This window comes from Cataglyphis hispanica, chromosome 8, assembly GCF_021464435.1.
Source record: "Cataglyphis hispanica isolate Lineage 1 chromosome 8, ULB_Chis1_1.0, whole genome shotgun sequence".
NCBI lineage: Eukaryota > Metazoa > Arthropoda > Insecta > Hymenoptera > Formicidae > Cataglyphis > Cataglyphis hispanica.
In genome coordinates this window covers 7,331,958-7,344,922 of record NC_065961.1, presented here as the reverse complement: position 1 = coordinate 7,344,922, position 12,965 = coordinate 7,331,958, and the positions used below count along the sequence as shown (strand labels likewise).

Sequence of the window (12,965 nt, the reverse complement as noted above, 5' to 3'; positions counted from 1 at the left end):
CTCCATGTTACCTTCTTCGAAAACACGTAAAGTATTTTCCGCACCCAGAAACGTTTTTTGAGCGCCTGGTTATTTGAAATTCTTAATCTCTTTCTTGCAGCAACTCTTATTCTTATATTATCAATTAAATATTCTAATATTTAATTGTGTATGCAATAAATGCATCCCTTTATTAATGCATTAATTTTAATAAAATATGCGTAATTTCTATGTTGCGTGTCCCATTAAGATTTTAAATTAAAATTTCCATATTAAATAAGAAAAAAGTCGGAAAAATGGCTTGTTTAACACGTGAACTTTTATGTTTCTTGACCGAAGATCTTGTAACCTAGAAAGAGTTACAGCACTGGTTATCAAGTCATCATTGAGGAATTTTTTCGGCTCGAAATTCTACACTATGAATTCCAGAGCCTATGGTCGGGCCTTTTAAACTTGTGTTACCTTTGAGACTCTATTAGAAAATACGAAGCCGCTAGTGATGACAAAAGGAACTCGTAAATCAACGTGTTGTCTAGCTTTGAACGATATTTCCTATCTAACGGCATTATTCAATTCTCTAAAATTGGCGCGAATCTTAAGGATAATATTTCTTCAAGTAGAAATAATCTATTTGCTAGAGAAGGAAAAGTTTGTTAAGAGTAAAGAGAAAGAGATTTATTTTATCATAATTACTTGTTAATTATATGTAATCGTTTTCTTTGTAAAATATATTCTTATGAGAAGTTTCTTATGCATACCGGATGATCCTGGGAAGGGAAGATTTTGTATCCCTACGCACACATTGACATTCTCACTTAGAGTTGCGCGTTGTGTGAGTTTTCTTAAGTTTTCCTACGCAAACTTATATACTACCGACGCGAGAAAGTATATTCGCGTCTCTCGGCGGATTAGCGCGAGGAACTTTGTTACACTTCCGCCACCACCAAAACTTTGTCGCGATCGATTATTTAAAAAAAAAAAATCGTAAAGTATATCGCATTCCATATAATTTGGTTAAATATATTACCGTTGTGTGTGAGAGATAATTTTGACATTTAATTAAATAAAATTTCCTACATATAATCTTACTGCGCGTCAAACTGGATCTGCAGCATACGTGTATTTGTATATTTTTCGGGAGAGAAATATTATTTTACGGAATCACATGCGTAAGATAGAAGAGACGATAATCTGGCGCAGCGCTCCGATAAAACCTCATTATTACTCATGAACTTTGCAAACGCGATTTTACGTTTCTACGCGTGAAAAGCGTAATTTCCATACAACATTATTCGCGAATAATCGACCGACAGAATCTGTTCCGCGGCGAAGGAAAATCGCCGCGATTTCTTCAAACGTCCTGACTTGTATATTTTTCCGTGAAATAAGATTAAAATGAGTTTCGCGGAGGAAACGATCGATAAAGTATATACGTAGCAAATAATAAAAAAGCAGTTCATTCAGTGCACCGCCCAAGATAAATAAGAAATCACCGTCGTATAAACAGGATGATGACTTTGACATTTCGCTCCTTCTAAGCGCTGAATTTTACCAACGTATCGAAGCTATTAAACGCTATCAAAATAATTGCCAATTGAAATTCGACCGAGTCAACAGTTATTGCTCACATCATCAAATCTCTCGTCTACTTTAATTTTAGCCAATTTAATTATCAATTTAAAATATGTAATTCTGACTTTGACATTTTGAGAAAACACGACTTTTCCAAGACGTTCATTTATCTTGTTTTCTTACTAATTAAAAAAACTAATGTATCAATTATTATAATCAAGTCAAAGTGTCATTTGCTATTTTTTTTTTTTTTTACGAAATAGAAATTGAATCGTGTATTTCGCAGGGTAGATTCACGATGTCTCACGAGTGCCATGTTACACGAAAATTCCCCTCGCTCGCTGCACCGAAACCAGCGTCAAACGGAGTAGTCAAGGAAGGACGCGAAGGGAGAGGGACACAATGGAAGTGGCTCAATAAAAAGGATTTCGGCGCAAAGGATTTCCCACTGCATGATTACTCCGCCTGGTCGGCCACTCTCGTAGCTCTCGTCTACACGACGGACTCGTATTGTAGAGACCATCGCATACGTCGCGCTTTTTCTTCCCATCGAGACACTTGGTCGATCCGCGCCGCGGTCGAGAAAAAAAAAAAGTACAACGCTTTTACGATAATTGCACGGCGTGGCGACACATACACATACACACAATGCGAAAAAGAGACAAAGAGATTCTTTGTTATTATTAGTATCTTTGTGCGCGAGCGTAGAGTCACTTTTATAAATATTGCGGCGAATATTTGAATTTTGATGTAAATAATCTTAATAAATGGAAAAATTATAATCGCGTATATCAAGTACGTCATTGCATTAGTCGTACACCAGATAAATCTCATGTCGAAATCTTATTTCACGGCGAGAAAGAGCTTTTATCAAGACGAAATGCCAGATAAAGTGATATAAATGTTTACGAAAAATTCATTCCTTACTGATTACTTTCTCAGGCAGTCTGCTTGAAATATTTAACACACATTTCAAATTCTTCTCTCTCCGCTTACTCGAGGAAATTGTTGATACCGCGACACGAAAATGCAGTCGTGATCGGGAAAAGTTAGATTTCCGCCAGTCGCGATTTCCAAAAGAGACAGGCAAAGCGGCTCCTTCTCCGCGTATCTGATATAAAAATCGTGAGCGCGGCGCGCGCTTATCTTAGAAATGTGCCACATGTTATTCACTCGTTTCATCTTCGTTCGTCACCGGCCCCCACGCCCCTCCTCTCATTCTCATTCGTCTCTGCTTTACTCGCTCTCATTCTCTAGTCGCTCACTAGTCGTCTCCTTCTTCATCCCAACTTACTACCCCTCCCCTCCCCCGCCCATCTCCTTCACGTTGCTCCTCCATTTTCGCTACTCTTTCTCTCTAGCTTCACTCGCCGCTATTTCTCCATGCTGTTACTCCCTTCTCTCTTTCTCTCGCTTACTCCAAATCGTCTTCCCCGTCTTTCTTCTCCATCTCTCTTTTACTCGCTACCTCGTTGATTTTCTTCTCGGCTTTGCTCGCGTCACTCTCATCCCCCTGCCTTCCGTTTCGCCTTCTCTCGTTTATACTCTCATGATGCGTTCATCGCCTTTCTCCTTCTCTCTCGCTGTCGTCCGGTATTCTTCCGTCTTCGTCGCGCGCGTGCTCGCCTCTCTTTTTCCACGTGTTCACCACTGCGGAGGGACTCTTCGGTTTATTGTGTCCGTGACTCCTTCTCTCTTTCTCACTCTCGTTTCCGACTCCGTTCCTCCTGCGCACCTTTCGACCCACGTCGAGCGGTATTTCTCTCCCTTTTTCCTCGTTCGTCCCCGACCATCTTTCTCTCTTTCTCTCTTTCGCACAGACCGAAGGTTTATTCCCTCGGCGCAGGGCCGGTTAAAAACCTCGCGCAGACCCTAAGCGATTCTAAACGGGAACGTTCCAAGTAGCGAAACATGGCTAAAATATCGGTAAAATTATATATACATATTTATTGTAGCTTTCAGAATTTTATATATCATGATATTTGTCAGGATCCGCGATATTATCAATCATACGATCGAACGATATCGATCAATGCTAAAAAAATTATTTCTAAGAATTTATAATATATATAAATTAAAAGACAAACATATTTTTATCTTATATTTTAGTACACCTTTTCCGTCTTGTATATAATTACTCCGATTAACTCTCTACTCCGAATTGATACGAGCGAATACACATGCCGTTTGCACATTCCACACAAACGTGTGTCGCATTCGACCTTTGGTATCTTCAGGTAATCGGCCTTCGTCGCGGCAAACACGGAGCATCGAAGCGAGTCGGCGCGAGGCGATCGCAAAGTCCACGATACTTGATCAAAGAAACTGTAGTTATGTATATATAGAGTATTATATATTATAAAGAAAATTTTTTAAAAATATAAATTATGACGTGACATGAATATTGCGATAAATGAAAACGAAAATGATTACTCAATCCATAAATATGATTATTATTATTATTATTATGAAACATAAATTGAACATTATTTCATCTCTATTGTTAACATAATATTTATTATTTTTCGATTATTAAGTTTTACTTTTTTATAAGAATAAATAAGAAAAAAAAAAAAAAAAGACTCGATTTTGGTAGATTCCTAAGAAGTATCTATTTAGGAAAGCCTGTCAAAAGTCCCCAGCGGCGCCTATGTCTCGATAGGGTACGACGACCTATGGGGGGAGCGTATAGAGTGCATCTGCACCGACACCAATAACGCGCCGCACCGTATACGGCCGAACGGGAGAAACACACACGAATCATGTGTATGTGTGTGTATGAGTGGCACCGATCCACGAGCGAACGCTGGCTGTTCGCGCGAGCGACTTCGTCGTCGTCGTATAGAAGAGGGACAAAGCGCTCGGCATTTCTTGAGAGGAGAGCGACTCTCTATATGTTAAAACTACAGTTAAATGCGCGTGTTCTGGATGCGAACGCATAGCGACACATGCGCCGATTGTTTTTCATCGGATCACGATAAGAAATCGCTCTTGCGTCATCCCTTTTATCCCGGAGATACGATTTCGCGCGATTATTTCATCTTTTTTAAATTATCGTATTTCTGAGAAATATATATATATATATATATATATATATATATATATATATATATATATACAGTATAAACAATGTATCGAAAAATAAAAAGTAGCGCGTACAAAACGCAACACACAATAGACTTAAACGTTAGTTGCAGTTTTCTACGTAATCTCAGTCTTTTGATAAAATGCATTTCGTTTAAACGCGCTGCTACAGTCCGTCAGAGGTAATATTCGACGTAGAAGCACGGCATGGAATCAGTGCGTGGTATTAGATAATTCGCATGCATCTTATGCAAAAGTACCGACCGTTTGTAAAAACTGTATATCATACTGCATATTGCTGCACTTTTTGCCATCATCCTTCATTACATAACGGACATTTATTATATGACAACGAGCGGCTATCACTCAGCAGTCGCAGTGACGGTGAAAGAATATGTCAAACTTAACTGCTATGTATACTGTGTAAAATAATAATGTGCAAATTTTTACTAAAAAAAAAAAAAGAGAAAGACAATTTTTATGTAAATAAAAGAGAAAAAAAATATTAAAAATATAAACTCGATAGGTTTTTAAATTAATTGCGAAAAGATCGCTACAAAAAGAGTATGTGGGCGCGATTTTTCGATACAACCTGTATATGTTTTCAGCAATTGTGCAACGCTTTCTGCATGAGCAGTCGGAAAGAGCGTCAGTATATATGTGTATGTGTGTGTGTGTGTGTGTGTGTGTGTTTTCAGTCTTTCCCACTGTTTAAACAGATTACGTCGCAATGCTCGAGCGACTCTCAAGTACGTTTATGTACGAGTATAATACGCCATAAGACACTCAAAGTCCATGAACAAAGAATGAGGCGATGTCGACAACCTAGCCGAAGGAACTTTGGACGCGTGGGTGGCTGAATCATGCGCAATGGATTCATTTATTAATAGTACTATAATATATAGTACCCTAAATATATAAATTTTGTACATTTATTCCCCCTAGAGGACATTATATATTTTATCCTCAGCTCGTATGAAGTCAAAATGATAAAAGGCGGCAATCAATTCAATACTAATCAGAGAATCACTCTGCTCGCGATGGACTAAAATATTTTATAATCTATACATTTAAGGTATTAACACGACAGAAAAATTTTATATCGCAACTCTGGTTTTTAGATTATAATGTTAAAAAATCAAATCGCGCGTGACATTTCTGTCAGAAAATTTTAATGAACAAAGAGCTCCGCTCCTCTTCGTCGTGGACAGAGAAAAGCGTATTATTTCAGCAGATCTTTATCAATTCATAATCGAAGTTGCGACAACACCGCGGCAGATGTGCACACGGCGAAGGAGGAGAGAGAGAGAGAGAGAGCGTGTGTGTCATTCTGTCATATAGAACAGAGCTCTGTGCATGTAGGGCGAACTTGAGTTTACCTAAGGGAGAATAGCGGCGCTTCTCTCGCGTGCCGGCAAAGACATACGTAAAGCGTTGCTGTTGAACGACGCGCTCCGTTCGCGCGCAGGTGGGCTTTACCTGCCTGTCCGTCGTAAAATACGCTCCCGCAATTCACACATCTGCCTTCCTACCTACCAGGTTAATTAAACGAAACTGCGAGAACCGCGCGTCTCGTCACCGGGACACAGGCATTGATTTTTGCAATTCTCCCAGCATGACATGTGCAGTCCGATAGTCCGGTAATTCGCGATGCCCGATGAATGATAATTTGTACGATCGATGTTCGAATGCTAATCAGCTGTCGTGTGGACGGACGTGAATAAAGGAAAAATCGACCATCGTATTATTTACGATTCCAACACTTTTATAGAATCTAAAAAGATCCTTGCAAAGAGCGATAAGCGTATCATCTATCCGCATTTCTATTTATATTATTTTTTATTTTTCAAATTTTTCCTTGCGCTACAATAGATGCACACTCGAACCAAATGAATGAAAAACCAAGTAGATTACAATAACTTTCGATTTCGTATGCCTCCTCATTGTTTGTTCCGTTTATTAATCGGCTTCTCTTTCGCCTCGCATATAATTGAGACGTAGGCTGTATGTGAAAGAGCGATTTCTTTTCGCGTTGGATCGAGTACGCGGCGGTCATAAATCCATTGCCTCTTTGTAGCGACAGATGTTCAAAGGAGTGTAACACATACACACACATATATATGTATATGTGTGTATGTATATTTATATTAAAGTCTTCCTGTTGCGCATAACCGAGTTTACTCGCGTGTTGCGGGAATTCGGACCACCGTGCATCTATACAACGACGCGACGTGACGCTCGAGTTTTCCTGCTAAATTTTCTCGCCGAAATTTTCCTCGCAAATTTTCGCTCCAACACTTTCTTCCGCGCATTGCTCCCGATATGAAACTTATGTTCCCGTTATGTAAGTTTTTACATTCTCCCGCCGACGTACGTAAAAGATATTTTTCACTTTACACCACAACGGCGTTTCTCGAATTCAATAAATAGATTTGAGATACACTATCTTCGACATTAAAATGTAGTTGGAAATATTTTTATGGAATTTTATTCGAAAAATATGTAAGAGTGCATTTTATACACATATAAAAAAAAAAACGTACGATATATTTTGAATCTAATATTAACGCGATTCGCGCAAAGATAAGCAGCGATATCGCTTTCGTGATAAGACATTGTCTACTTGATGATAAATATATCGATAATACAGATATTTTACGATGATTTTATGCTTCTTTATCGATTCGTTTCACGGTTAAATATCTTAGACGCACAAACGTCAGCTGTGCTCGCAAAATATATGCAAAAACATATATTAGACGCGTTTCTACTTTCGTGTACGATATATATAATTTGCGACTCGCAAATGAAATGACGCGACGCGATTGCTCGTTAAGTCGATATCATAATTCTTGCTGATTAATATCGCAAACGGATATATGGATTGCGGACAGCAAACGTTGCTTCTTGTCCTAAACGCACCGGAAATAGCAGCGTGTTTATTTAGGGGAGAAGGACTATCAGGAGAAAAGGATGGCGAGAAGCACTCGGGAAAGAAGCGGGAGACCAAGAAGAAGATGCGATATACATATAAACGGGAGGCACGAACCGTTAATAGTTGTAATTTACACCGTAAATTGGACGATGCGTCTGATTCAGCGGTTTTTAGTGGTGCGTCGAGACAGGTAACGTTTAGATAAGTAATTATTAGCCGCAGAGTGTATACTTCACGGCGGCTCTCGACAACGTTACCGTTACTCTCCTCACTCCTTTGCTCGAAATAAATCCACTTTTTAGGCGAAACACCCGTACTCGGGTTTATTTATATACCATTCGTCGTGCTTGCTCGAGAAACATATGTGGCTCGTGCAATAAAACACGGAAATTTCTTTTACGAAACCGCGATTTGCTGCGCGTTTAATATTTGCTTCGAGAACTTTGTCATATTATGATACCAACTTTGTGACATATATGTACATGTTAACAGTTGCATATAATAAATGTCCTCGATATATTTTACATGTGTATTTGTAGACTATAAATTAGCGTTCGGACGAAGATCAAAGCATTTTGCAAAAAAGGCACAATTTTTTTCGAAATCGTTTCCGTTTCTCTTTCCGCACAATGAAAACTCCGACTTTGGTCAATACTTGCTTTCCGTTCGACTCCCGCAGCGTTCGTAAAATTTACGACACTTTTTCCATCTTCTCCGTCACTTTTTCCGATAAAGCTGCCAGGTAGCTGAGGCAGGACGAAAGAATTTTTCGCATTGTGTGTGTGTGTGTGTGTGTGTCGATGGTATTATTAATTATCTTTTAAAAATTCCTTATTTATTTGTCTCTTCTCTCTACGAGCGGAAAAGATTTACACACATACAATAGCATTTCTCTGAAACGTATTTGGAAGAAATGTCACTGCACATCTCAAACATATTTTTTTTTCTACTTAATATATTGCTCCATATTTCATCTTCTGTATCTTTTTTTTTATCCGTAAATGCCTATCAGAGTTTAATATTAAATTAAATGTTTGTATATTTATTCTTCTCAAGCTCCATTAAAAAAGCAAGCAAACTCGAAAGATATCGAATTAACATCAAAATATTTCAATAAAATCGTACATTACAGCGAATAAAAAATATACCGATACACCTGCCGAGACGCTGGTGTATCGTCCTCGCGCGAGTCGAATTTTATCCGACGACGACGGGTTTTCGAAATATCGTGCCGGTTCAATTTTATCAAGCGTCGCGCACGGCAGAGGGACGAGGGGCGCGGAAAGGAGGGGACAACGGCGTCGATCCATTATTCGGAACGGAAAGGAAAAAAAAGAACAAAAAAAAAAAGAAAAAAGAAAAAATATCGCTCCTCAAAGCCGCGTAGCGTTCGCGCCGAATAACGAAGTTCGTATCGCGCCATCGTCGACGTCGACCGAATAATTATTTCGAGCAGGATCCAATTTGAACTTTGTTCCACTGTTGCTGTGTTTTTATTAAATTGATTCGTGGGAGAGTACACAGTTAGGCACTGTCAGTCTGTATAACGGACGAGCGCCTACGGGAGAGGGCATCCTCCTGTTTGCCTCCCCCCCTCCCCCTCCTCTTTTCCTACTGCCGCCGCCACCCACTGTCCCCCTCCCCTCCCCTCCCGAGGTTTATTATCCCAGAGTTAACGTGGACGAAGCACGTTATGTCGCACAGCGGCTAATATCGCGGTGGATGGGTAGCCCGTTTTATAGGATGTGCTCGTTAGTAACCGAGTATAAATAAGTGCGACTCTCCGAGTACGGCGATGCCCCTAACCGCTGGAAAACGAGGCGTTTTAACTGACCTTACCGAGGAGAGAGAGAGAGAGAGAGAGCCCGAGGCGTTATTAATTTGTAAAACGCTGTTGACGTCGACTCAAAAAGCTTCGGGACGATTGTCTCGGTCGGAGATAAGGCATGGCGAAATTTCACGAATCGCGTCATGCAAATGATGAAAGAGAGAGAGAGAGAGGCTGCGAAAGCGCATAAAGAGAGAAAAAATCGTCGCTACTCAATATTTTATCCGAGCTCATAACGGACGTTCACGATGCTACGCTCGCGGATTAATCGGACTAATGCTCGTCCGCGCTGCTGATAAAAGTCGAGCAGAAAGACCTTGAGTGGACTCCGTCGTAAACAATCGCTGCTGAATAAGTCAAGTCGCCTTCTTGCACATCGCGAATATTTCTTTCTTTCGCGTTCGCATCGGGTTTTTAAATCACTTTTTGCTATTTCTTTTGCAGTTTATATTCAATATATGCAATAGTGATGCACGAGCAACAAAATCTATTTCTCTTCTTCGATTTTTATTATATTAAATAAGAAAATATATTTACGATATAAATATTTCAAAACAATAGATAAATATGTATATGAAATAGGAGAATTAAATATTCAATGCAAAGATTTATTAAAACTCAAAAATCAATAGTTTAAGCTAGCAATCTTTGTTGTATTTTTAATCGAATAAACTTTTTTAAAAATTGCAATATAATTTGGACAAAAACAATGTAGAAAACACCGATGCGTTATCGATGATATTCACAACGCGCGTTATATAATGTAAACGATAATATAATATATAAAATTTGGCAAATAACACACCGAGGTCATTGCACTTTAAATAAAAGTTATCGGGCGCGCGCGCGGTTGCTCGTAACGATCGAAGCGTAGCGCGCGTCGAAAGAAAATATTTAATGGAATTGCTCTCTGCTATTTAATTACATAGCAGCCTTCGTGACTGCAACGGATTACCGTTTAACCAGCGAATGGATTTCCGACTTTGTCGTACATCAAATTTAACGGCAAATCTACATCGCCGATTAATTATACGCCATTGATAGTGGAAATGAGCCATCTTGTGGGACTATTGATTTTGAAGAAATATTTGTGTGGCATACGAGGCTTTTCGGAGCACGACATGCGCTAAAAGTAATTTGAAACGAATTAACATCAGTCATTTAGAGGCGATTAGTACGACAACTTAATCTTGCATATAATATTTCGATGAACAAAGCATTGAAAGCCGATAAGCAGAAACTCGAATATAAACATCAATGCATCGATTGGCTGCAGATGTTTTAAAAATTCTCGTAATTCACGTTTTAAAAATTCTCTAAATTATCCCCCCATCTGTCAATATCTGTATAAAAAGTGTAAAGATTAATTTATATATTGCCATCAAAAAGAGAGATCAATTTACGAAAAGTATTTCTTTTCGCCTTTCTATATAAAAAATTACCATACGTGTGACGTGGGCTATCGACTTTTTTATAAATACAAGATTCGCGCTTTTTCTTGAGGAATTATGGCATCCCTTCCCCTCTTAAACCTGACTAAATTTTCCTCGCGTTTCGCAGCAAAATGGCAGCGAGAATGCACTCGAGTAATCGCAAATCACAACAACGCTACCGCAGGATTATCCTAGGGATTCTCAAACTCGCTCAACTACCTGCAATCTACAACACCTTCGCCGCTAATTCCCTTTGACGTCGTTCATCGATTCATCGACCGTTGCTTCTCAGATAATCGGACGACGGATTCGCCACGTAACCGTACTTGTCTCCTCGAGCTCATAAATCTTACGAAATTTTCTTCCCGCGTCTTTCCGTCTAAGCGCCGCATTAGCATACCACGACCATTGTCGCATCGTACGGCGCGCGTTTTCGCGTCCATTGTTATTTCCGAGAGAGAGAGATGGGAAAGCGTTTAACGCGACAACCGATGGTCGGTGGCTGCGATCGGGGAAGGGGATTTACCTGCTGGAAAATACACTTGTTAACGCCTGTTTCTGGTCGTTCTTTCGGTAATTCTCGTACACGCCCGCGATAGTCTCCTTTGTTCTTGTAATTTAAATTTATAATGAATAGACGCGAGTTGAGAAGCATGATTTATATAGATATTCAAATCCCATTCTTCGCGAAACAAATGACGATTGTATTAATCGTCGGGCCCTTGGCATCAGTTCAGATTAATAACACCTGCGATCGATTAATCGAACCTTTGTTTTTCCGACATGTCGCGTACGAATCATATTCGTTCCTGTAAAATTCCACGACGGGATCACTGCGATTAAATTTTTATCGCCAGAGAACGCGACGGAGAATCGGCGATTCTCCTTGAAAAATGTACGCAGATCGCAGTTCGCTAGGTGAGCTGTGATGCAAAAGCATTGTCGCGGGCTTTTCACTCGTCACGGCTATCGCCGCCGCCTCCCGGCCGTCTCTCCGCGTGAAATCGGGCCGTGTGAGAAATTAGAGAACGCCGCACGCGCGCGCGTATCTCTCTCTCTCTCTCTCTTCTCAATGCCAAGCCGCGTCACAATTCATTTCCCAACCGATGCGGTGCGATGCGGCGCGCTCGCGCGTGCTGCCCGACATTCTTATCCTACCTGCCTGCCTTTCTCTCTCTCTCTCTCTCTCTCTCTCTGTTTCTCTTCTCGCCGCTCCTCGTCGCGATGAACGTCCGCTAGCATGTACAGTTAGAAATCCCTCTCTCTCTCTTTCTCTCTGTTTTCTATACTTCTTTCTTTTTCTTTAGAGTGTCCGCCGTTTGTCGTGGTTTTTTAACACACGATGATGCGCGACGCTGGTGGTCCAAGGATAGACAAGCATAAAGGCTTTCTTTTAATAATTAAGTCTTTTTAAATTGGAGACTTTTTGCAGGAGAATAAAGCATGAATAATTTTTGTATTATAAGAGCGACAATGAGCGAAGATCGCTTCAAGAGTGCATTTTATACCTCGTTTAATTCCGCATCGATTTTTGCTGATACAAAATTGAAATACAGAGTCGGATCTGTAGAGCGGACGGCTTTAAAGCGACCTTGGATAATACGAAAGGAATGTTGGCCAACGAACGCGCGTGAATATATAGCTGCGTATAACGCTGATAAAAAAATATCGCGGTTGCTTAAACATAGTTTTACGCAGTTTCGAGCGCTACTTTCTTCAGGGACGTCACGTAGATTGATTTCAACATCAGCTTACTTACTTTTGTATTACTATAGGTGGCGATGTTTTAGAAATGTGGGCGTATAGGAAAAAAGTTATGTAAAATATTTCTCTCTGTGATAAAATATTTCTCTCTGTGGCCTTCGACATAATGGGACGCATAGCCATGGGTCCCTGGGATATCTAATGGTTCGAGTTACGCAACATAAATTGAGGTGCTCCAGTTAAGGATTAACAATCGTGTCGAGTATCCTTGCGCGATGCGCACGTGCTACATGATTTCAAGTCTGTTATTAAAAACATGATGAATAATGAAACGTATAATAAAAGACCCTCCATTCTTCGCACGTGTCTAGTATTATTAAGAAAAAAAAATTAGTTGCTTATTTATTATAAATGTTTGTCTATCGTTGGC

At 39.9% G+C, this 12,965-nt stretch overlaps 1 protein-coding gene across 3 annotated transcripts in view; it reads right to left on the bottom strand.

Annotated features, from left to right (window-relative positions):
• The window catches only part of LOC126851573 (uncharacterized), a 106,451-nt gene that overhangs the window by 68,988 nt on the left and 24,498 nt on the right, over positions 1–12,965 (bottom strand). The gene's annotated exons all lie outside the window — the stretch shown is intronic.